We start from the raw sequence: 25466 nt of genomic DNA, 5'->3' as shown, positions 1-25466 counted from the left end.
GTGGGCCCTTCAGGCAGATTAGGGAGGTCAAGTGAGAGAGTGGAGGCAGCCGGTGTGGATTGTCTGAATTCCTAGAAAATAAATTCTAGAAATGTAGCTACAGGAGAGAGGAGTGCCAGGTGGACACTCTCAGTTCTGTGCCTGGCTGGGTTTAGAGCTGATGGTCCAGGAGGCCTGGCAGGAGGGGGTGGCTTTTTGCTTTTCTCTATTTGAGTACCCTATATTTCAAAAATTACTTGTTTCTTGAATCATAGCTGAGACAAATGAATGTTTTTAGCTAAGTGCTTTAAAAATTATTATTGTTTTTAAAAACTGAGCTGTAGTTCTCTTATGGAGAATGAGTCTTTCTAAATACAGTTTTTGGTGATTGCCCTTTGTTGGAAATAATTATTGTCCCTAAAAATGGGAAATTACACATGACTATTTATCAAAAGGAAATAAACACCTTGGATTAACAGGGTTCTTGCTGCTGGATGGTGATTCCAGACCTTGCCAGCAACCCAGGGAATCTGCCTGCACCGTGCTAATGCTCGCTTTCGGTGGTTTTGATTTTTGAAGGGGAAACGGTTGGATTCCGTGTGTCCCTTGAAGCTTGCTTGCCCTGTTCTTGTTATGTAATTATGGAGAACCTTTGCTAGGGCTTTTCTGGGGGCAGAAATAAGCACAGGAAAAAACAGGGGGAGAGGGGTGTGTCTCCTGCTCCCTTTGCTCTGACTTGGATCGGCCCCTTGGTTGTTTGGTGATCATGGGCATTTGGTTAACACTAAGAGAGTAAAGAGTTGGCTCAGAATGCTTTATTGAGACAGCCTGAACAGCGTGTAGGTTCCCAGGGAAGAAAAGGTCTTGGAGGTGGCTCTGGGCACTGTGTCTCAGCCTTTGCGGCTCCACCCAAGGTCCCCCCAGGGAGTGCTTGCTCTGCGGCCTCAAACTGGCCTCTCCAGCCCCACCCAGCTATTTCATACCCTGCTCTCTCCTGCCCCCTGGCTTTCAACAGGCTTCTCTTCCTCAATTCTTTGGGTTTCAGCTTAAGGAACATTTCCTCCTGGAAGTCTTCTTCCCTGGCACGCAAGCACCACCCCACACCCCCCCCCGACCCCGCCACGGTCTGTGCGCCCGTGTGTGCTGTACTTTTCCGTTCTCAGCACTCTTCATATTAGATCATCAGTGGCCGGTTGCTTGTGTGGCTGCCTCCCCCGTCAGGCTGTCGGCTCTGTGAGGGAGGGGGACGGTCAGCTTGTTCACCATCATGTTGTCAGCACAGTGCCAGGCACGTAGTGCACGGCACGCGGCAGAAACTCCATCAGCCCTCCTATCGCTAACTTATCACTTAATACACTTCCCCTTAGTGACACGTTCTCCTATTTTCCTTCTGTCCCTTACTGTGTATTTCCCTGATCTCTGAGGCATTAGCTCATACCCTGGGTAAAAACAAACACACAAAAGCAAATGAAACAAGAGAAACAAACACCAGAACTGATTCCCTAAGAAGTTATTAGGAACCTTGTGCAAATCAGTTGCTCTCCTTGAGCTCCTGATGAGTCTGACTTAACTTCAGGAAAGGAGGGAAATTCAGCAAACTTCAAAAGCCACACTTTTCCTGCATCCGGGCCTGCCTTGTTGGGGTGGAAAAAGGAGGTAAAGCCAAATCTTGGAGACTCTGAAGGTGAAGAGCTGATCTAAGAAATGTGAGGCAGTGGCTGCAGAAGGAATGCTGAGTGGGGAAGAGACCTGAGGGGGTTTGTTGGGAGATGAAGGTGGGTCGGGGGTGGGTTGGAGATGGCCCCCACCAGAATTATAGCAGAGATTTAATGGCCAAGAATTGAAGTTGAGGAAGGGGGTGGGGGAGAAAGCTGGGACGTGGAGGAGGAGGGGGCTCCCCAAACCTGATCAGTTTGGTCCCAAACCAGTCACTTAAGTATGGAAAGTGTGACTTTGATTATTCTGTTCCCAATTAATTATTTTGTTTTTATTAACTAAAAAAATGCACTTTTCAGATGCGATTCTGATGCCCTGTTTGACTAAGGGAGTAATGCAAAGAAAGCACCTTCGTTTGTCCTCCTCCAGCCCTTCCTTCTTAGTGAGATTTGTGAAACCCCAGCCAGGATGTGCAGAGTTGTGTTCGCCCCCGAAGCAAGGTGAGGCTGACCCTCGCTGTTGCAGCTCACTGCCCCCTCCACCCTGCTGGTCTCCCTTCTGAGCTGGACAGACAGTGACAGTGGCCCTGTTGCCCACGCCGACTGTTGCAGAATGAGACAAAGCCCTCGTGTATTTTGCTGGGAAGCACTTGGCTGTGAAATAGTGACATGTGAGCAGGGAAGCATGTGTGGTGTTCGAGCCCAGAGCACTCACAGGGCGTGTCCAACCCTCCTTTGGGGACAGCGAGGCTAGGGTGTGGCAAATGTGTTTATCTTTCTCAGGTTTGGACAAAGTCCTTCTAGAAAGCAGGTTTGGAGGCACTGAGATCAGAAATCTCCTGGGGAAGTGGGTATGGAATTGTGTGTTTGAAAGTGATGCCGTGGGTTTGAGCTATGTCTGTCTTCAGTTGCCAAGAGCCCCATGCAGGCTTGTGCAAATGGCAGCGGACCCAGGCCGATTCTCTGAGTTCAAAGTGGACCAGCAATGAAGTGGAGGTGGTTCTTTAGCTTATTTTCCAGTCTGTTCAACTGGGTGTGGCTGTTTCAAACCCACTTGGATCTTATAAATAACCAGAGCTCTGCAAAGCTGCTCCCGTCGCCTTGTGTGTCTTACTGTTTGGCTCTCTGAGGGACAGCACGTAGGTTTGGGAGAACAGGTTCAAACCTGACCCTGATCTTTAACAGAGCTGGTCTTCCCTAGCAAACATGACTCTCCAGGCCAATCAGATTACCTCCCCCTTCCAGCACCCGTGTGAACTGGCGTCACAGGGAAGCTGGCTGGGCCGGCTCAGGTGGGGCAGCCTGGGGCCTGTGAGGTATGATTTGAAGGCCTCAGGAAAGGCCGCCCTAGCCTGAAACCTCTCCCCTACTTGCTTGTCAAGGATGTCTGCAATTTCACTATTACTGAGTAATTCCTTTGTGTGTACCACGGGCCCTCTCCTTGCCATCCTTCTGTAAATGCTACAGGGTGGTCTGGGATCCAGGATGCCCTTAACCCTCTCCCCTTAAACTGTATGTTTAATCTCTTAAGTAAACCACAAACTCAGTTCCACTTTTTCCAGTTTTATTGAGATACAGTCGGTGTATAACATGGTATTAATTTTAGGTGTACAAAGTAATGCTTTGATCTCTGTTTATATTGCAGAATAATTCCTATGATAAGTTTAGTCTCAGTTCTGCTTTTTCATGCTAAACCTCTCTCGAGTCGCTTCACCTACTTTATTCCCTATGCTGTTCAGCTTAGACAGGAAGTGAAGCAGAAGCCAGGTGGGCTGCTGTCCGGACGAGGAGCCAAGGGAGGGGCAGTGAGGATGCTGAGGGACCGGCAGCTCTCACCGGGCTTCCAGCACAGTAAAGGCTGCTGGGCTCTGCTCTGGCGCCAGATGGCACATGATAGGAGATGTTCTCCCTGCTTTTATTTTTATTAAATTTTTTTTGCCGGGGGGGGGACTTAGTTAGGTTTATTTATTTATTTATGTTTAAAGCAGGAAGTGGGGAGTGAACCCAGGACCTCGTGCATGCTCTACCACTGAGCTATACCCTCCCCACTTCTCCCCGTTTTTGGCCAAGGTGGAGCACTGCCAGCTCCTACATCCACTCCTTTCCCCTCTAATCTCACTCCCTTCCACTCACTTTCCTCTTACTGTCAGTCCCTCTGTCCCCTAACCCGCTGGCTCTTGGCCATCATTCTAAGTGGCCTCACTCAGGAAGGGGACTCTCTTTGGGTGGCCCCAAAGAGCCAGGAGCTCCTAAGCCAGACTGGAGCTCGGCTGCACCCTTCCCCACTTGGCTCCCAGTCCCTCCACGAGGCCTGGGGAGAGGCAAGGGAGCTGCCCGACTGCAGACACTCCAACTTGTGCAGCTAGGTGGAGCAGACGCAGCGAGGGCTTAGTGAGGGGCCAGCCAGATGCTTCGACCCTGCACTGAAACCTTAAACCATTCCCATCTCTTCCTCCTTCCCTGGTCCAGAAGAGATGGCAGGAGCCCACCTATGTCATCCTCTGGCCTCTGGGCATATTTTATCAATCCCTGCCTCTCTCCCAGAGACTCCCCCCACCCCAAAGGAGATGATGCCATAAACGCTCTGTAATATAAACTCCATGAAGTCAGATATTTTTAACGTTTCCCAGTCTAGAACAGTCTGGCTCATAGTCAGTGCTCAATCAGTATTTGTTGAATGAACCTCCTCTTGTTGAAGGAATCACAGCTGGTAAGATCCTTCCAAACCTGATAAACACATGATGGGGCAGGTAGACATTTTTAAAGCTAACATTTCTAAAGATTTAATTTTTAATTACACCATACAGCAATTCTTTTTTTAATAAACAATTCAAACAAGGGACGTTCTCTTCTTCCCAAGCCCAGTTGTACACTCTAGAGTGCTCTGTGCCGCCATCATCATGGCATGCTCCCTGCACACTTTGCTCAAAGCTTTGGACATATCTGTATTGTAATCCAGTTGTTTATGTCTGTATAGTAACCCAGACATCTATAGTTTGGTGGGTTAAAAGCACACAAATAAGACCATACCATATTGTTTTGCAATTTGCTTTTTTTCCCTTAACAATGTGTTTTGGAGATGTTCCGTGTAGGTCAATACAGATCTGTTTCATTCTCCTTCACTGTTGTGAAATATCGCAGAGCCTAAATGAAGTGTCACATGTTGTACGTTGTTTCCTGTGTCTGCAAACATCACAGCACATGCCACTTTGAGCACATGTACAAGGATTTCAATCGGACACTTAGTGATGGAAGTGCTGGGTGAAGGAGCACGCGCACTGAACATTTTACTAGCTGCTCCCAGTAGCCTTCGCCAAAGGCAGTATCCGTGTACATTCTGAGTGTGAAAACCCCTGGTTTCTCCATACCGTTATTTTTTTTTTTTTCCTTCTCTTCCTAGGATTTTTTTCCTTGTCTTTTTTTTTTTTTTTAACTGAAGTGTAGTTAGTCAGTTTACAATACTGAGTCAACCTTATTGGTTTTTATTGAGCTCTTTTATTGTATTTTATTTTTTACCAATCTGTTGGTCAAAAAACCTGATCTCATTGTTAGAATAAAAATTTCAGGATTGGGGGAAGGTATAGTTCAGTGGTAGAGCACATGCTTAACATGCATGAGGTCCTGAGTTCAGTCCTCAGTATCTCCATTTAAAAAAATAAGTAAATAAATAACCTAATTACCTTCCTCCCCTACCTCAAAACAAACAAACAAAAATGTAATAAAAAAAAGTGAAAATGAAATTTTAAAAAATTTCAGTTCAATCTTCTTGGCCAGGAAATTGTGATTCACACGAGTTAACATAGTCACATATAGTAATAATACTATTTAACCACTATGTGCTTTGTTACCTAGTAACTAGCCAGGGCTCTACCCTTTTGCATGGGAATATAGTTATGTATCAGTTTTCTCCACACTTTCACTGTGACTTGTAGATGTAAAACACCAGGTCTGGGGTCTTGGAGAGCCTCGGGGGAATGCCGCCCCTCCACCTTTCCCCTGTGTATCCTCTCTTCTCTGGAGTGGATCCAAAGAGTTCTTTGGCCACAGCCTGCCCTTCCTCCACATCCTTTCCTGCCACACAGTGGTCATGTCCTGGAATGACAACGCCAATTGTCCAGTCTCACCTAAAGGTGGGTTCTCCGCTCCCTGCCTCTGGGTTTCTCCTTTGATCAGCGCAGAACACATCAGCAGAAGGCGTTGGTTTTGTCCCTTGCTTGGCTTAGATGATATCACCTCATCTTCTGGTACATTAGAAGCTATACCACTGGCTGGATCCTGCCTTAATCTTTTCCAAGCTCATGCATCATCTAGTACAATGTTTTCCACAAAGAAGTAGATTTGAAAAGGAAAACTTTGGGTCTTTAGTTTTTAACACTGTTTAATATTCTAACTCTTACTCTTCTTGGTCTCCATCTCTATATCATGTTCTTTCTTCTATTTTTCTGAACCTTTGTATTCAGGAAAACACCAAAATGATGGCTGTGGAAGGATTTTTATCCCTGAAATTTTTCTCTGGGCATGGCTCTCTGTTACTAAAATACATCTTAGAATCATTTAGTGCCTTAAAATTAATCTCCGGGGATTGAATTGGAATTGTTGCTTAGTACGGCTGGATTTAATAATGGCTTCCTCATGAAGTTTGCATTTTTAAAGGGAGTGTAGGATTTTAAGGCAGTGCAACTTTTTTTGATGGTTTCAGATTAATTTCCTATCTGTATCAGATTAATTTCATATTTGTGTCAAAAAAACTATTTGCTTGATGATTTGTTTCTTTTCTAAATTAAATTGGAACTGAATTTGTTTCCTACCTCTTTATCTAATCCCACTTTTATAGAATCTTTGTTTTGCTGGTTTAGTAACATTACTCTGTTATTTCTCAAGCACTTTAGTTTTGGCTACAAGTTATGCCAACAGGACACTGAGAGGCAATCTATATAATTAGCTAAGAACCATACTTCCTTCAGGATGACTTCTTATTTTGGATATTCTGGTAACTTAGCCTTGGACTTTTTTCTCTCTCATATTTTCTAGTATATGCTGTAAAACATGAGTGGATAGTTTAATGATTTTGAGCATGGTTTGTGAGCTGGATAGCCTGGGTTCTAATCTCCACTCTGCCACTTCCTAGCCATACAATCTTGGGCAAATTACTTAAGTTATCTGTGCCTCAATTTTCGTGTCATGTGCTGATAAAGAAATACAAGTGTCATTGGGTTGAAAGAATCTATTTTCCTTCCTTCTTTCCTTCCTTCCTTCCTCCCTCCTTCCCTCCCTTCCCTCCCTTCCTTCCTTCCTTCGTCAGTCATCTATCCAAGCCACAGACATTTCCAGAGTGCCTGGGACACTGTGCTAGGCTCTACAAACAGGGATACAAGACAAATGATCCATGGCCCCAGCCCTTGGGAAAGTCTAATGAGGGATTTGCTTATTACTTATGGTGAGACTAGACCATTGGTAAGAAGAAAGCATGAATAAGAAAATTTACCAATTTGAAGTTGAAAATCCAGGCTTGTTCCATTCATCAACCTCTAAATTACTTTCTCGTGAGAAGGAGTAATTTCTTGGGATGATGGTCAACTTAAGCAAACACATGAAAAGAATAGCCTGTTAAAGCTATTGCTAGTAACCGTGTCCTCCACGAACTGGCTTCCATGTTGCTGCTGGACAGGACCCTGGCATTGGCCAGGGAATCCTGTGCCCAGGTGGGCTTTCCTTCCTAGTGGGACCTCTCCTCCAAGATGGTGATGGCTCCTGCATTGGAGATCTACCACATCCTTCTTTCTACATAGTCTTTGCTTGACGGCCTCTCGTTCCTGGGTGCTGAGTTGCACCTTAGCTCTTTTCTTCTACTGCTGCAAAATCCTTGCGGACAAGTACTGGGTCTGCTGAACTGGTGAACCTGAAATGGTGTTGTCCCCTTTGTATAAGGGTCACCGGACTTTCACAGAGGATGTCTTTCAGCTGGTGCCAGCTCCCATCTTAAGATCCTATTATCTCTTCTGCAGGCAGAGCTTCCTAGTGAGGGTGGACTGGACTGGGATGCAGTGGGGCGTAAAGGTGGGGCCTCTGGTTTTTCATATACCTATGGTAGGCATTTGAGGAATCTTAATTGCTTAGATGATTTGCTGTGCGACCTGGTAACAATCCTTGTCCTTGTTGTTAGAACACACCACAGCCATCAGCCCTGGAATGCAGAGACCAGAATAAACCCGAGGAAGCCACCAGCCAAGCCCAGGCAGTGTCAGGCTCCACCCCAAACACAGGTGAGAGAAGGTGGTGGGACTGAAATAATGATAACCTTAATTGTAATGATGGTACCTCCATCCAGGCATGAGGTTCACCAGCACTTTTACAGATGATCACGCCTTCCTGGGCCAGAAGTCACACTCAGGAAGGAGCTGGTTCTAGATGCCAGAGGCCCAGCCTTTCCCTCTATAGGACCTAGAGATTCAAATCCTCTTTTTCTTGAGCTGTTTGAAAGGCCTACGGAAAATGCACTAAAGAAGAGTAACTGACTCTTTCCAAACAATTCTTCAGGGTTTCTTTGTACGGAGGGCTGTTAACATTTGTGGCATACATATGTGGGCCATTTCCATGCTTTTAGGACAGTATCTGTGAAATTCAGAGTTCGGGGTGGGGCAGAGACCAGAGACTTAGAACTTCAGGGTTAGTATATCTACTTCTAATGAAGCTTCAACAGCATTTAGAAAAAAGTATTTTTGATCCTGTAAAGGAAATGCTTTTCCAGGCTTCCAGAGGGGAGACACCCACATGAAGGGGGAGATGAGAGGGAGAAGAAACAGGGCATGGGAGTCCTGGGCATAGGGAGCTCAGTTTGGGCCATAGACAGGTTTGGGGCGGGCAGGACCATTAAGCTGGATTTCAGACAGTTGCAAACATTTATAAATCAAGGAGATTTCATAAAGAAAATTAAAAATGTGTTCAAGAGGAACAGTCCATCCTCTCTTAAAATGTTGAAATCGTCACCCAGCCTGTATTCCACGTGGCACCATCAGCTCCACTGGGGAGTTGGAGCTTCCTGTCCCTCCGCCCTGCAGACGCCCCCTCCTTCTGGGCGTTGGCCTTGGCTCCCAAGGTGAATCCCTCCAGGGGTTCTGTGTATCCCCTTCCTTAAACCCCCATCTGTCACCCCTACTCTTCCGGGCACCCCACCTCTATCCTGGCATCTCCTTTTGGCAAGTAAATCTGTGCATGCCCCTCCCCCTTTAAAGGAACTCTCCTCCATCCCCTCCCCCATCTTGCTGTGGCATTGTCCCTGTAAAGCCAACCTGCTTGAAAGGGCCATCTGCTTTTTCCCTCACTTCTTCCTCCCGTCTCACTCATTCCAGTGCCCTACTCCCTCCCATGGGGCTTCCCTTGTCTCCACCCAGAGCTGTTCTCATCCATCCTTCATTCTGTCCAGGGCAGCCTCGGGGCATTTGGTACTGTGCCCCCTCCCTCCTGGAGCACTACCCACCCCCCAACCTCTTTTTCATCTGCACGGTTAGGACCACTTGGCCCTCCCTTCCCAGGACCCTTATGGCCTCTTCTCTACCCACAAGCTCACAAATGGCAGAATTTCTCAAGGACCTGTCCTGGGCTCTTCATTTTTCTTACTCTGGACTCTTTGGGCAACCTCTCGGGGCCACTGATTCTCAAGCCTGCCTTCCAGAGCTGGGCCCTCCTCTGCCTCTCCTCCCCCTGCTAACCCGATCATCTCTGTAACCATCTGGTTGCCACATTAGTCACCCTCCTCCTTGGCATCCCTGACATCTTTGGTTGTCATTATTTACTGCCGTCACCTCCTAACTGGCCTGCCCCCCTTAGATCTTTTCCTCCACGGACGGACAGAGTAAGCTTTAAGGAGAGGCCAGTCTAAAATAAAAATCATATCGTGTTACTCCCCTGCTTAAAATTCTTCAGTGGCTCCTCTTGGCTTTCAGGATGAAGTTCACATCCTTGGCTTAGCATCCAAGGCTGCTGTGACCCACTTCATCTCAGCGCCCACGGCTTCCTGTGTGCACCTTTCACCCTAGGCATATCAAAGTGCTTGCGGTACCGAATTCAGGATGCTGGTCCCTGCTTCTGTCCTCACAGTGTTCCTCCGCAATCCTTCTGCCCCCTGTTTCACTGGGCCTTTGAGTCACCACCCCAGGCTTACTGAGCCTCCAGGTATGGGCTCAGTGCCCCGTCTGTGTGCCCTCCCATGGTGCTGGGCACCCCTGTTTCAGCTCCCACAGTGCTGGGTTTCTGCTAGACTTCACATCCACTGGGGACTCGGAAAGGTCCCCAGCATGCCTGGCACATAAAATAGAGAGATGGTGGCATGAACTTCTGGCTGGCTTCACCGCACTCCCACGCCTGCATCCTCCTCTCTTGCCCTTTTGGGAGCAGATTCCAGCTTCGCACAGTGTTTGTTTCCAGCACAGTGCTTTTTTCTTGTACGATGTGTGTTGACATTTATTAAGTGTCTTTTGAGATTTAAAGATGATTGGGATTTGACCCCCTTTCCCCAAAGGGCTTTTTATTCTCTGGATACGTAATATTTATATCTTCTATGAGCATTTATCAAGAGCCAACACGGAAGGAGGTAGGTTAAAGCAGTCAGGCACAGGGGTTCACATAAAGTCTGCAGAGCTAGAAGAACTGGCAGTGGCTTTTCATCTTCACGTGCTTTGGTTTAAACTGCAGGAGAAAGATTATAGCTATCTTGGCTGGGAACTCATCTCCCGGCCAGGTCACAGGTTTTTTCCCTGATCATGAATGTTTCTTTAGAAACCTGCTTGCATCTCTTACTTTCATGGGCTTTGAAGCTGGAATTTCATGTAAACATGACTTTGCCAGGAATGAACTCTTCCTGCCCCTGCCAGTGGCCTCCAGCTTTCTCTAAATCAACTTCTCAAGAGGATTCTGCCGTTTCCCTGAATAGTTAAAAACAGATCAGAGCTTGGGTTGGCTTTCTTACAGCAATGCTGTAAGCATGTCAGCTGTTGTCATGAAGAGTCATTTGGGTGCAGAAGTGGAAAATCAGTGCATTTGATCAGAGAGCCATTGCTGGCTTTGGAGATAAGGCTGTGGGGCTTTTGAATTGAGTCATCTGTCTGGTCACACCATGCCTTCAATGCTCAAGAGGGTTTTGAAGGATGAAATGCTGGAAAGTTGAATCTGTAACGGTCGACCCCAGAGTCACGATGTTGCATGCCACGCTGTTTGGTGTTGAGCACTGTGTAGCCTAGTAGTTAAGAGTTCTACTCTGAAACTGGACTGCCTGGATTTGAATCTGGTTCCTGCTGCTCTAACCTGAGGCAAGTTCTAGTTTCCCCATTTGTGAAATCAGGATGATCAGAGTAATTCCCTTAGGTGGTGGTTGGGAGGATTAAGCCAGTGAGTAGCTGTGCGGTGCTTGGACACAGTTAGTGCTCAGTACTCTGAGTTCTTGTAATTAGGCCCTTTTATCAGCTTCACACGGGACTGTTAAGCGAGATGATGACTTTCTTTAGGTCACCAAAGCTGTCATCAGACCTGACCGCCGTTGCTGGTCCACAGCCTCCCCGCTCTTGATGTCTCAGTCCTCTTTGCTCACTTTGCTTCTCTGACCATCTTATTCCAGTCCTGTCTCTTTCATCCAGTCCTTTCTGCCTGGAATAGGCTTCAGTTTCACCTCTTTCCCACCCCCAGTGCTCTGCCTCTCCTGATGCTGAAGTCCTTTTGGTGGAATAGGTACCAATATTCGTCATTCACTGCTAACCACGGGGCAACTGTAGAATGATTTTTTTTAAAAATTTGAGTTTGTATTTATAAATGTCCAAAGCCTTATAGAGCCCTTGCCAGTGGACTAACCTGTGAGAGTGCCATCTATTTTTTAAAAATTGTAAAATATGCATAAGATTTACCTGTTTTAGCCATTTTTAGGTGTACAGTTCAGTGGCATGAAGTACATTCATGTTGTGCAAACATCACCACTCTTTGACCCCAGAACATTTTCACCGTCCCAAACAGAAGCTCTGTACCCATTAAACAATGACTCCCCCTCCCATCTCCATCCAGTTCCTGACAACCACAATTCTGTCTTCTGTCTCTATGGATTTAACTACTTTAGATCTCTCGTGCTGGTGGAATCATACATTGGTCCTTTGGCGGCTGGCTTACTTCACTTAGCATAATGTCTCCAAGGTCCATCCATGTTGTAGCCTGTGTCAGAATTTCCTTTCTTTTAAAGGCTGACTTGTATGTATTTTTTGTTTTTTTTTTGGGGGGGTGGAATTAGGTTTATTTATTTACTTATTTATTTTGATGGAGGTACTGGGGATTGAGCACAGGACCTTGTGCATGCTAAGCATATACTACCGCTGAGCCATACCCACCCCAATTGTATGTATATGCCATGTTGGGCTTATCCACTAATCTGTTGATGGACATTTGAGTTGTGTCCACTTTTTGGCTATTCCGAATAATGCTGCCATGAAATTGGTGTACATGTATCTGTGTGAGTCCTTGCGTACAATTCTTTGGGTGCATTGGATATATTGGGTATTCCCAGTGGTGGAGTGGCTGAAGCATGTGGTTGACTTAGAAAAGGGTGACTTCATTAATCTAGAACAGAGCTTGAACACCTGGTGGGAAAATCCTCTCTTTACCTCCCTCCTCCTCAACCCTCCCCTGACCCCAGTCCCTCCCACAGACTTTAACTCCGTGAATGTCAACTTTACCCTCAGGTTTTTCAGGCTAAAACTGGTGTCATCCCGGACTTCTCTCATTCTTTTACATCCTACATTTAGAGGATAAGGAATTCCCATTTGCTCCATCTTCCATCTGCTGCCTGGTTCCAGGCCATCACACATCCCATCTGGAGTTTGGCAATTGTTTCCTAACTGATCTCCCTGTTTCAGGCTTGGTCTTGTTCTGGTCTCCTCTGAGCACAGAAATAGGCTCAACCCTTTAAAACCTTTAATAATGTCTTCATTCCTCACTCAGGACCTTCCATCATCTCACTTCCCATCTCACTTGAGGCAAAATTCAAGTGCTTGCAAATGTCTCTTGGCCCTCGCTGCCCTTCTGACCCCCACCTTCCCTCCCACAGGGAGTTCAGGCTACAAGTGTCCCCCTGCCCTTCCACCTCAGGGCTTTTGTGTTTGTGGAGAACTATGCCTGGAATGTTCTTCCCTTGAAAAACTCTTCTCCCTCCAATGTCACCTGTCCAGAGAGCCCTTCTCTGACACCTTAAGTAAAGTAATAAGCCCTCATTCTCCTGGCTCCAGGCACCCCGTGCCTTTTACCCACTTACTTACTGCTCTCTGACATGTATTCATTCCCTAATTTGTTCATTCCCTTCCTCCTCACTAGAATGTAAGCTTCATGATGTCAGGAGCTTTGTTTGGTTTCCTGTCTTATCCTCAGTGCCTCGAACAGTGCCAGGCATGTACTTGGTGCTTAGTATCTGTTGAATGAATGGATGGGTGGTGCTTTGAGGTCCCCACCCTAACAGCCCACGGATATTCCCAGTCTCTGACAGCTGTGTAAAAGTATCGAGGTCCCACTGCTCTCAGGCCCCAGTCTCATCCTTATTCAAAAAGATACATGCACCCCAAGGTTCATAGCAGCATTATTTACCTTTGCCAAGATACGGATGCAACCTTAGTGTCCATCAACAGATGAATGGATAAAGATGTGGTATATATACATACAATGGAATATTACTCAGCCATAAAAAGGATGAAATTTTGCCATTTGCAGCAACATAGATGGGATTGGAGGGCATTATGCAAAGTGAAATAAGTCAGACAAAGACAAACATTGGATGATATCACTTATATGTGGAATCTAAAAAAATGTGACAAACTAGTGAATATAACAAAAAAGAAGCAGACTCACAGATACAGAGAAAAACCTAGTGGTTACCAGTGAGGAGGGAGGGGTTGCCTATAGGGGTGGGGGAGTGGGAGGTACAGACTATTGGGTGTAAGAGAGGCTCAAGGATGTATTGTAAAATACGGGGAATATGGCCAACATTTTGTAATAATTGTAAATGGAAAGTAACCTTTAAAAATTGTGTGTATATATATATATATAAATATAAATACATGTATATAAAAGGAAACAAATGGGTTGATCAGCACTTGCAGCTCCCTTTAGCCTTAGTGGTTCTTGTAAATGCCCCTGATTGCTGCACGGATTTATCCTAAAACAAATAGCCCTTCAAAGACCTGTGCCATGTTCGGTGTTCCCCAAACTGGGCTCTGTGGGTATCTTCTCAACAGCTCAAGGTTTTACACAAATCAAATTTTGTTGTTACATTTTGATGACAATCAAAAGAAAAAAAAAAGAATGGAAATGAATGCTTGGTCTTTTGACAACAGCCGAGGTCTTTTACAGCCGAGGAGGGTCATCTAGGTGGCTCCAGTGTGGTGTCTGCATCCGTGTGTGTGGCATCCATGGTACCCAGGGGCCCCCTGGGGTCACTGGTTCGTGGACGTCCTCTTGCAAATCCATGATAATTTTTTTTTCCCTGTAAATGTGTTTGAATGAAGAATCAGTCAGATAACATAGCTAATAACCATGAGCCACAGTGCAGGCTGAAACACACCACCGAGATAGAAATCTTCCAGGCTCCAGGCTGCAATTCCATATGGGTCTGAGTCACCCTGAAGCAACTGGGTATGAAGTAGAGACAAGAACACTGGTCTTAGAGTCAGGAGACTGGAGTTGGCACCAACCTCTATCTCTGAACTAAGTATGCGGACCTGGGTTTGTCGACCCACTTTTCTGGGTTTCTTTCTTCCTCTATAAAACGAACCAGACAATCTCTAAGGTCTCTCCCAACTCTGACATTTTATTTTGTGAGGTATGTTGGGAAGAAATGCCCATTTGGACACCAGGAAAAATACTTGGTTGGTACCAAACCTAGAGCACTGGCCGTGGGGGTAATAGTGACATTTACTGAGCAGTGTCCATTTTCTGAGGATTTTACCTAGACATCACGCCCCTATCTCGAACCTATTTACCCTGTTTGATTTTTCTTTATGTTCTTCTCCTATGCTTTTGTGGACTTCTATTTAGGTTATTTCTTATTATCTGTCTTCTCCTTAAAATTTTTTTCCTCCTTCCAGTTTTATTGAGATATAATTGACATAAAACATTGTATATAGTTGTTTTGGGGGGTGGGGTGGGGAGGTAATTAGGTTTTATGTATTTTTGATGGGGTACTGGGGATACTGAACCTAGGACCTCATGCTTGCTAACCACACAATTTACCACTGAACTATACCCCCCCTTCTGTCTTCTTCTAAAGGTAAACTCTGTAAGGGGGAGTTTTTTTTGGCATTCATACTGTGCCCCGGTGCCTTGAAACTGTGTCTATCACATAATAAGCACCTGATCAACATTTTCTGGATGGAATCATGATCTGGGCACCCCCTCTGCTTGAGGTCTTGTGCAAAATGCTTTACACTTTAATCAATAAGTACTTGAAGTACATATTATTATTCGCCTTGTGCCATGGCTGAGAAAACGGAAGCTTCACAAAAATTGGGTAACTTGCCTGTAAGTGTCAGAGCTGGAACTTGAACCTGAGTCAGTTGCATACCTTGCCGTATTCATCCTTAGCTTTGGCACTTCTCAGCCAGGAGGGCTCTAGTACCAAATGCACCAGGGCACAAATGGGTTATATTTTGGCTCTTTCCACCCCCCACCCTCTCATTTATTAAAGAGATTATCCTTTCCCCATTGTATATTCTTGGCTCCTTTGTTGTTAATTAACCATAAATGCATGGTTTTATTTCTGGGTTGTTTATTCTGTTCCATTGAGCTATGTGTCTGTTTTTTTTTCTTTTAATTTTTAAATTTAGTTTTGTTTTGGGGAGTAGGTAATTAGGTGTATTTATTTACTTATTTATTATAGTGGAGGTACTGGGGATCGAACCTGGGACCTCATGCATGCCAAGCGTGCACTCTACCACTGAGCTATACCCTCCCCACTATGTGTTTCTTTTATAACAATACTGTACCGTTTTGATGATTATAGCTTTGTCATATCATTTGAAATCAGGACATGTGATGCCTCCAGCTTTGTCCTTCTTTCTTAAGGTTGCTTTGGTTATTCAGGGACTTTTGTGATTCCATACAAATGTTACGATTGTTTTTTTCTGTTTCTGTGAAAAATGCCTCTGGAATTTTGAGAGGGATTGCATTAAATCTGTAGAATGCTTTGGGTAGTAAGGATGGAAATCATATTCTCAGAGTCCTCCTTGACTGCCTTTGCTTGCTCTGTGTAGAACACTCACTTTGCAAAATTTCAGAACTGGGTGGTTTGTTAGCTCTCCTGTGGTTCCACCAGTCCCTTCATTTTAAAGCTGAAGAAACAGAGACTCAAAAGAGTTGACTGTCATATAACTCCCATATTGTCTGAAACTATGAATTGACTAATTCATGAGCCTTCAGCGGTCTGGGTGGTAGACCAGAAGGCCCTTGACAGGAGTGCTGGGAGCCTGCACAGTGTCAGGGACCCACCACACCCTGATACCATCATCATCTAGTGTCCTCTTGGGCCCTGGGCCTTCGGAATCTTCTGCTACTTGGGCCCTGTTCAGTTTCATGGGGAGCAGGTGCTGGCTGAGGGCTTGCTGCTGATCACGCCACCCTCCAGACACCACTTATTAAAAAAATTGAAATATAGTCCACTTACAATGTTGTGTTAATAGCTGGTGTATGGCATAGTGATCCAGTCATATATATGTATATATTCCTTTTCATATTCTTTTTCATTATAGGCCATTACAATATATTGAATACAGTTCCCTGTGCTATACAATAGGACCTTGTTTATTTTATATGTAGTAATTAGTATCTACAAAATTCAAACTCCTAATTTATCCCTTCTCATCCTCTTTCCTCCCTGGTAACCATAAGTTTGTTTTCTATGTCTGTGAATCTGTTTCTGTTTTGTAAATAAGTTCATTTGTGTTTTTTTTTTTTTTTTAGAGTCCCCTATAAATGATATTGTATGGTAGTTTTCTTTATCTTTCTGGCTTACTTAGTATGACAATCTCCAGGTTCATCCATGTTGCTGCAAATGGTGTTATTTTATTCTTTTTTTACGGCTGAGTAGTACTTCACTGTATATGTACACCACAACTTCTTTATCCAGTCATCTGTCGATGGACATTTAGGTTGCTTCCATGTCCATAAATAGTGCAGACAGCACTTCTTGATGTGAAAACCATGTCTTTCAAAACGCTGTCTTTTTGGCATTTAAATGCACCGGGAAGATAGGTTTCAGGACCATTCTGTGGGCACTTTCGTATCTTTCTGTTCCTGACAGTTTGTCTCCATCTTTTTCCTCCTAGGTCTCTTAGGGGTTAAATGCCACCAGGAGGGAGCAGGGCAAGTTCTCCCCCTTATGCTGCATGTTAGGAATGAGGAGTATTTTAAGTTCATGAATAAACTATTGCTTACTGATGTTCTGATCACAGATAAAATGTTCTTGCTCCTGTCTGTTACACATGAAATCACAGCCAACAGTACAAGACTGATTGTAATTAAGTGCTTGAGTGATGTGGGCTCTGTTATACCAGGTGTAGAAATTTAGGGGAAAGAGTACTGGAAAGGGATGGAATGATCAGGTAATAATAAAAAATGAAACAAGAACTAACCCTGATCAAGTGCTTTCTATGTGTCAGGCACCACACACTTTTTATAACTTAGCTCACTTAATCCTCACAATACCCAGTGAACCCTGCGCATCCCCATTTTATAGCGGAGGAATCTGAGCACAGGAAGATTAAATAATTTGCCCAAAGTCATAAGAGCTGGAAGGGCAAAGCCAGGAATTGAATCCAGACTGCCAGGCTCCAGAGTCTTTTCTCTTCAATACGGCACCCAATGGCCTTGATGAAGGCTTCACGAAGGAGATGAGACCTGAGCTGGGCCTTGAAGAAGGAAAGGTCCGACAGCATGGGGACAAATCTGAGTGATGGCCCAGGGATGGAGTGGGTGTGGCAGACCCCGACAGGAAGAAGAGACTGGCCTCTCGCAGCAGTGGGCACGTACTGGGGAGCAGGGGGGAAGATGGGGGGCCAGTAGGGTGGGGACAGGTGGTAAAAAGTCTTAGGCAGAGGGTTTAGACTTGCTCTGGAAGGACATAGCCTTTGAAGAGAGTTGAAGGCAACTGGCTTGAAGCAGGGGCTTGGGGAGGTTTTGGGGTGGAGGCGGTAGGTCTGAGGGTAGGAGGTGTAGAGGCAGGAGCCAGGCACTGGAGGGTGGAGCCTAGAATGGTGGGAGAGGAGTAGAGGGGAGAGGATTCACAGAAGGATCAGCAGGTGAGGGAAGGACTGGACGGCCAATTGGCTCTGAGTGTCTGACTCTGATGAGAGTGACAATGTTGGCCCCACGGGCTGAGATTGTACCTCTTGTGGGCTTACATTGGTATCACAAGGGGATGAGTCCAAGGAAGTAAACACTTACGACATATTCAGGTTATTTGTCATAATCTCTCACCTGTCTGGGTGTCCTGCTAAGATAGATTTTTGTCTGTTGATTGTTGTATGAGTCAGGGTTCGAGCAGAGAAGCAGAACTCCTATGAGCCATGAGAGTCAGGGGTTTGTCCTCGGGGTCAGGGCTCCTGTGCTGGTGGGGCTGGTTCTGTGGTCTGTGTAAGGTGTTGTCTTTGTGGCTCAGCAGGGCAAGCTCGGGAGGGAAGGTAGACACGGACTGGGGGAGACGAGGGACAGACTGGAACGGCTCTCACCACCAGTGATTTCCGTGATCCGGTGGCCTGTGCCCCGAGCCACACACACCTGATCCAGCAGCTGGAGGAGCTGTGGGCCCAGCGGCTGCCCCACGCCAGCAAGCGGGCGTGAGCTGCCCCGCATCTGCCCTGCTCCACCTTCAGAGCATAAAAGGGCCACGCTTCACCTGCATCCTCCAAGTCTTGCTCACATTTCTCTCTGTGGCCACTCCGACCCTGGACCCCACAGGGAGGGGAGTTCTGGAAATTCCACATATATAGCAGATTCATTTATCTTTAATACTTCTCTTTTCCTCCTCAACAATTTGATGTAAAGGGCTTCTATGGAGGCAATGTAAAAACCTTCTTATTGGATCGGTTGGAGCAAAACATCGTATCTGAGGATCGCCCATCCTCCTCACAAGGTCTGAGTACATCTTGCCTCTTCTCTAAACTTCCTGAAGTTTCACTTGTGCCTCTTATGTCAGTGGCACGTGGCTTCCCACAGCTGCATCTTCTGTGCTGGTTTGCTGGGGCCGCCATGACAAAGCATTATTGACCAGGAGGCTGAACAACAGAAATGTGTTTTTTTCACAGTTCTGGAGGCTAGAAGTCCAAGATCGAGGGGTGGCAGGCTTGGTTTCTTGAGACCCCTCTCCTTGGCTTATAAATGATGGTCTTCTCTGTCTCCACATGGTCTTCCGTTTGTAACTATCTGTGTCCTCATTTCCTCTTGTCATAAGGATAACGGTCGTATTGGGTTATTCCCACCCTAATGACTTGATTTTAACTACTTTTTTAAAGACCATCGTCAAATACAGTCACGTTCTGAGGTACTGGAGGTACTTCAAATATGAATTTGGTGAGGAGGAGGCCCCAGTTCAGCCCATACCACCTTCCTTTTCCTCCAAGGTCCCCAGGGTGAAGGGTCAGCCCAGAGAATGTTACTCACGGAAGGCAACCTCTGGGCTTTTCTGAGAAGGCTGAGGGTTTTATTTACTGAGGCCTGGTTTCCTGTGCAGGGTTGTCCTCGCCCAGGCAAGGAGCACCTCTCCACGTACGCATTCCAAGTTGGTCAGATCAGAAAGCAGCAAATCCAGGGGGATTTTTTTTTTTTTTTTATTTAAACTGTGTGCAGAATTCCTGGCATAGCAGAGAGTTCAGGAAGGAAGGCCCTGTTTGGGGACAGAGGTCAAGCCTTTGGAGTTCAGGGCCTCTGAGAAAGGACTTGGCCCTCCTCTGCTAATCCAGGTTTGCTCGGTTAGTCTCTGAACTGATGTACCTAGAATGATCGCACTGAGGCACAACCAATGATTTAACATAACCCCTGAGCTCGGTTTTCTCCCATCCCGAGTATCAGTCGCTAGGGGATTGAGAAAGGAGAGGAGAGGCAAGACTGGCAAAAGGGAAGGAAGGTTTATAGTTCTCATGGTCCAGGACAGCTGGTCACAGGGCCCAGCCTGCTCCCCCAGCGGGCACCAGAGAGCCGCCTGCTTGGCAGGAAGTGGGGGTCCGGGCGAGGCTTCCCAAGCCCTGCCTACTGCCTTCCTGCTGGAAATGGGGAGAGAAAGGGGTGAAAGCCTTCTACAGCTCTGACAGAATCAAGCCACAAAGGCATCTGGAATCTTAACTCCCTCTCCTCTGGATTCCAGCTCCCTGGTACCCGCCAAATTTACCATCACTCCCCTTTTTAAAAAATTTTTAAATTGAAGTAGTTGATTTACAATGTTAGTTTCAGGTGTACAGTGATGTGATTCCGTTATATAGATACATGCATATAGATATTTCCTTTCCAGATGCTTTCCTATTATATCTTCTTAGTAGAAATTGAATATAGTTCCCTGTGCTATACACGAGGTACCATTCCTTTTTATTGAAGTGAAAAATACTTTCTTGAGGTGAAAAATGTGAGAGATGAATATTTCCAGGACCACATTGGGAAACTTTCAAGAATCGTTTCACAGGCAGAACAGGGATCAGGACGAGACTGCCTGCTGGGTTGGGTCACCCACTCGGAGAGCTGGTTTGAGAAAGAGAACGTTGGTTTCATGCTAGGGCTTCAGGCAGAGGAGGAAGGGAGTTGGAGGGGTTGGGCTGGAGGGCTAGGGGCCTGGCACACGTCCACGGTGTCCTCCTGGCACGTGACAGGCCCTTCGGGAGACATCTTAATACAGTGGTCAAGAGCATCTGGCAGCCTTCCAACCGTCTTGTACCCGAGACAGAAACGCTGGCCTGACAAAACTGTTTAGGTAATTTCTAAGCACATTTACCACTTTCCAGACCCCAAGCGATGCAAGTAAATGGATCTCTCAAAAAAAAAGGTATTAAAATGTCCAACTCTCTTCTTACAGTAAGCACTGAAGTAGGCGCACTTTGTGATCTTCACTGTCGATGTGAGTGAAACCCTTTGATCCTGAAAGGCCTGGGAGGTATTATTTTAGAGGGATTTTTGTACTGGTGTAGACTTTCTTCTTTTCTAAACACGGCTAGGGGTGGTCCGTTTGGGAAAGTAAAGGAGAAGAGAAAAAGAAAAGAGGCCCCTTTCCACCAGTGCTCTCCTGAGGTCTAGAAAGTGGTTGAAAAGGCCCAAGTGAGAGCTGACTAAGTGCTCTGGGTCCGTTGGGGAGGCTGGGGGAGCACTGGCAGGGCCAGAGGGGTCCAGTTTTGGTGCAGGGAGTCCTCGGGGTGGGGGGAGCCAGCCCCACACCTCCGGCCCCTGGGCTCTTGCTGAGAGGCATGGAATGTGTGTGCTGACCAGACCTGCCTGGTTGAGTCTGTGGGAGGCACAAGCCATCCCAAGAAGCCACAGGGGAGAGTGGGTGAAAAGATAAGGAAGCCGAATGCCTTGCAATCTTAGGATAACACTGTCTCCAGGAGAGAAGGATTCCCCAGAGCAGAGGCAAATGAAAAAGATTCCAAGCTGGTTCCCACCAGGCCTGGCTGCTGATTTCAGAGGCCTCTGAATAAAATGGTCTGTATGCCAGGCTTCCCTTTGCAGTGCCATACATCTCCCAGCCCTTAGCACCAGGCTTTTGTTCCTTCTGAAACACACTAGTAGCCTCTGGGCCTTTGCACATCTCAGTCCTTTGTGCAGGAATGCCCTGCCCCGTCCCCCCAAAGCCAGTTAGCCCTTAGGATATGGGGTAGACTTCACCCCCTCAGGAAAGCCTTGACCTTGGGCTAGCTCCCCTTTTAAGCACTCAGATGTATCCCTGCCATTCCCTCCTCTAACTTGTCCTCCCCTTCTCTGGGTCTGGGGGGGAGGCTAGGGGAAACACTGACAGGGCCAAAGGGCTCCAGTTTTGGTATGAGGAGGCCTTGGGGGCCAGCCCCACCCCTCCCAGTCCCAGGGCTCTTGCTGAGAGGCATGGAATGTGTGTGCTGACCAGACCTGCCCGGCTGAGGCCTCAAAAGTCAGGAACCTCCTTACACTTTGCCAGGTGTTGGTTCTGGCAGGTAACTCTCTGGAGGCGGGAGCAATTCCTGGTCCTCACGCTGAAGGTGCGTAAGAGCCACAGGGGAGCCGGTTAAAAACGTGGGTGTCCTGGTGCTGCTCCCAAGATATCGATTTTGTTATAGCATTAAAAAAATTGTGGTAAAATAGAATAGAAATTCTACCATTTTACCCATTTTAAGGGTATAGTTCAGTGGCATGAAGTACATTTGATTGTTGTGCAGCCATCACCACCATCCATCTCCAGAGCTCTGTCTTCCCAAAGTGAAACTCCATCCCCATTAAGCAACTCCCTCTTTCCCCTCCCCTAGCCCCTGGTGACAACTGTTCTCCTTTCTGTCTCTGAATCTGACTACTCAAGGGATCTCTATAAGTGGAATCATGTAGTGTGTGTCCTTTTGGGTCTGGCTTATTTCAATGTCACAGTATTTTAAACAAGGGCCCCTGGCAATCCTCATGTAGGAGTCTGGACCTCGCTGAGGAATTCTGGCAGTGGCTGGGAGGAGGGGGAGGGGAAACGCCATCCTGGCACAGGCTTTGCTGGCTGAGTTTATACGGATGGGGGTGGGGGCTGGGATGAGTCAGAGTGTGGGCTGAGGCGGGAAAGGGGAGTTGAAGGTATGGAGACCCCGGGAGCCTGGGTGAGCAGTGGCTGTCTTCTGGCAGGTATTGCTTAAGGTGGGGTGTTGACCAAGGCATCAGAGCTCAAGGGGGGAGGATGGGAGGGACAACTGTGTGGACCGGTCAGTTCAGGGAAGGTCCATGAGCCATGGGTCACAGGCCAGGGTGAGGAGTCCACATGGGAAGGCCAGAATGGGGAAGGGGTCCGGGGTAGGGTGTGCGGGGTCCTCAGCCTGTGAGAGATATCAGAAGGGCTGGTGGCCGAGAGCCACGAGGGCCAAGTCAAGGGGAGGTATCCACAAAGCAAGCCCCGGATCCGCTTCAGGTCTAGAGATGAGTGGTGTAGACTGCGTGGGAAGGCGCTGCAGGGTTGGAAGATGTGGAAAAGGGGCCTGTGGGCACAGGGGAAGAAGGTGATAGGGAGTCAAGCCAGTGCCTCAACCAGGAGATTGCGCATCCTTCCTCTTGAGGAGATAGATTCCTGATCCCAGAGAGCTGTCAAGGGCCCTCAAGGGGCGTGGGAGTGGCAAGGAGAGCACCTCTCTCCCACCTCAAGGAGCATGGCCTGACGGGGCCCTTCTCGATCTTTCCCTGCTGTCTCATCTCTCTTTATTCATGATCTTCCTTCTCTTCTGGGTGCCCCGTCTCCCCTAACTGCCATGGAGCATGGAGGATGGAGGATGGAGGATGGAACTGAGAAGTGCATGCACCGCGCCTGCGCAAGCGTCTCATTCTCCCGCCCCGACTCCGCCCATCTCACCACAGGCTGCCCTGGCTCCTATTGGCTGCCTGACCGGGGCTGGTCTCCACCCGTTTCTGTACCTTACTTTCCCCGTTTATAATATTTATAGTTACAGTACCAACCGCATAGGTCTGTCGTAAGGATTAAATGAGGGAATTCATGTAAAGGGCTTAGAACAGTGCTTCTGTATAATGGATATAAATATCCATTATAGCCTAGAGGTTTCTGGTGGGGGTGTGATTTGTCTAACTGTTGTTTTGGTTTTTGTTTCTGTTGTTTTCATAGTAACACAAATAGAAACTGGGAAAGGAGGCAAAGGACCTGTAGCCGCAGGGTGTACAGATAGCATCGATAATGAGAGTGGGCGCTGGTGGGTGGTCTGTGCCAGCTTGCGCCCACATTGCATCCTCTGCTGGATTTCAGCTTCTCTCTCTCTCTCTCTCTCAGCTGTTTGCGGATATAGCAAGCAAGAGGCCCTCTGCAAACCAGGAGGAGGGCTCTGGCCAGAACCCCTCCATGCTAGCACCCTAATCTCAGACTTCCAGCTTCCAGAACTGTGAGATAAAATTCTGTAGTCTAAGCCACCAGGTCTGTGGCATTTTTGTCATTGCAGCCTGAACCCACTAAGACACTAGGGACGGGGCTAAACATCCTACAATGCACAGGAAATTCTCCCACAACAAAGAAATATCCAAGGGCTAAATGTTGGAAGTGTCGCTTAGAGAAACTCTGCTCTAGGGTAGTTTAAATTGTGTTTACAGCCAGAAAGCACTCCTCCCGGGACTGATGGCTCCAGGGACTAACCCCTCCCTCTGTCCTCATCCCTACAGCTGCAAGAAGCTGAAGCTCTTGCCCGACAAAAATTCCTTCCAGATCCTTCTCCTGTGTTGGTACAAATAAACTCGGAAGTTCTATAACTTGCAGCGATGAAACATCAAGGGTGTGGCCCCTTATCTTGTATTATCTATTTATCCTATTGAAATTCACCAGCTGGGTAAACACGGGATCATTGTGAACAGTTTGGCTGTTCAGAAGTTTTGTCTCCCCTACCACCAAGAACAGAGGCGAGAGATAAAGATCGGCGACAGATGATGATCTGATGCAAACGGTCATTCATGATGTTACTGACCTCACCCACCTGGGATGACCACCCATTGGACCCCTTAATCAGCATTCATGCTGCACTCTGCCTGTGTGACAAAGCCACTGCAGGACTGGATGAGTTTTAAACTTCTTAGGTTTTGTGGTTTTGGGGGCTAGGAAGCAGAGCTCTAGTTACAAGTGTATTCTCTAAACTCTGTGAGGTTTTTCCATGTACGTTTTGGTTTGTGATCTAGCACTTGTATGTGGATGAACTATGCTTTTCTGCTTTCCCTGTGTTGTCCGCTTTGCAAATGGTTTCACTTGTCACCCTCTCTGTCCCTGACATCTCTCCCCTTCGTGGAATTACCTGTGCCTCCACAGCACTTTATGCACCTCTCAACATAGCTCTCATTGTAGTCTGGTTACATGAATATAATTCCAATATAATTAACATATCTCATATAAGTATCCCCAATGGAAGAAGATTCTGGAGGGGAGGGACCATGTGTTTTCTCTTCCCTAGAGCCCTTAGCACTGGGGCTGTGTCTGACCCCAGATCAGGCTGCGGAAGTGTCTGCTGAGCTGAGCTGAACTTCAATGGAGTGAACCGTATGCAACAATATGATGGTGAAAATGACAAATTCGGGCCACTCAGTATATATGGAAGCAGTATACACTGCTGCAAGTTCTAGCAGGGGATGCTGGAAACTGCCCAAGGGAGCATCCATCTCTCTTTTCCAAACCAATTCCACCTTCTAGCCTGCTTTCCTCAGTGTCAACAGGCTTGAGTGTTTCAAGATGCATTTTTGGAATGCTGGGTGAGCTGTGGTGGAGACTAGAAACATCAGAGATTTAAGGTGTTTATTGGCTATGCTTTCTGATGAGATCACTGCAGAAGTTGGAATCGTAGAACATGTATTTTCTTTCACAGAAATGCAATTATATTATTTTGAAGGCTATACTTTAAGTCTGTTGAACTAGGCTGCAAGGAAGGACCTAAGCTTTGCATAACCACCAAGTAAACCAGGTCTTTTAAAAGAGAAACTTGGGGACCATAACGAATATACATAGGATTCATAATTAACAGGCCTGTTGTTTGTAAATAGTTTATCCCGCATCATTTAAATGCTTCCTTATCTTAGTTATGCTATCAGTTTGCTTAATAGCCTCTGCTTAAATGATCACAAATTTCAATCAGGGACCTGTCTGAA

The 25466-nt window shown here is 46.7% G+C and overlaps 1 long non-coding RNA gene across 2 annotated transcripts in view; it reads left to right on the top strand.

Annotated features, from left to right (window-relative positions):
- Positions 1–1074: 1074 nt before the first annotated feature.
- Positions 1075–25466, top strand: part of LOC116666503 — a 41655-nt gene continuing 17263 nt past the window's right edge. Inside the window, exons 1-3 of one of the 2 annotated variants that reach the window (XR_004323399.1) lie at positions 1075–1663; positions 1995–2135; positions 7798–7897. This is a non-coding gene — a long non-coding RNA (uncharacterized LOC116666503). The remainder of the gene's footprint in view (positions 1664–1994; positions 2136–7797; positions 7898–25466) is intronic. The other variant, XR_004323398.1, reaches the window with a different exon arrangement.

This window comes from Camelus ferus, chromosome 10, assembly GCF_009834535.1.
Source record: "Camelus ferus isolate YT-003-E chromosome 10, BCGSAC_Cfer_1.0, whole genome shotgun sequence".
NCBI lineage: Eukaryota > Metazoa > Chordata > Mammalia > Artiodactyla > Camelidae > Camelus > Camelus ferus.
This window is presented reverse-complemented; position numbering and strand designations above follow the sequence as displayed.